Raw genomic sequence first — 265 nt, forward strand, 5'->3', positions numbered from 1 at the left:
TAAAGACTTACATGTTAGCGATTGTACACCCGGTAATTTGGCGGTCAAAAAGGTCATTTTGAAACCAGTGTGACAAGACACATTGGCAACGGGAGCGAGTTTACTTGACTGCAGGGGATTCGGCTTAACCTGAAGATGGAACAACGGAGGCTGCCTATTCGGGGTGCATTTTTGGTTCTTTTGACTTAATTGGTGGCTCTAGTTCTCCTAGCTCACTCACTCGTTCACTCTGCCTCTTTGTGAATTTCTCTTTGTTGCTCTGATT

At 44.9% G+C, this 265-nt stretch overlaps 1 protein-coding gene across 1 annotated transcript in view; it reads left to right on the top strand.

Moving 5' to 3' along the window:
• Positions 1-265, top strand: part of LOC119590616 (mitochondrial basic amino acids transporter-like) — a gene marked incomplete in the record, with an annotated part of 11,809 nt that overhangs the window by 6,072 nt on the left and 5,472 nt on the right.

This window comes from Penaeus monodon, chromosome 27, assembly GCF_015228065.2.
Source record: "Penaeus monodon isolate SGIC_2016 chromosome 27, NSTDA_Pmon_1, whole genome shotgun sequence".
Taxonomy (NCBI): domain Eukaryota; kingdom Metazoa; phylum Arthropoda; class Malacostraca; order Decapoda; family Penaeidae; genus Penaeus; species Penaeus monodon.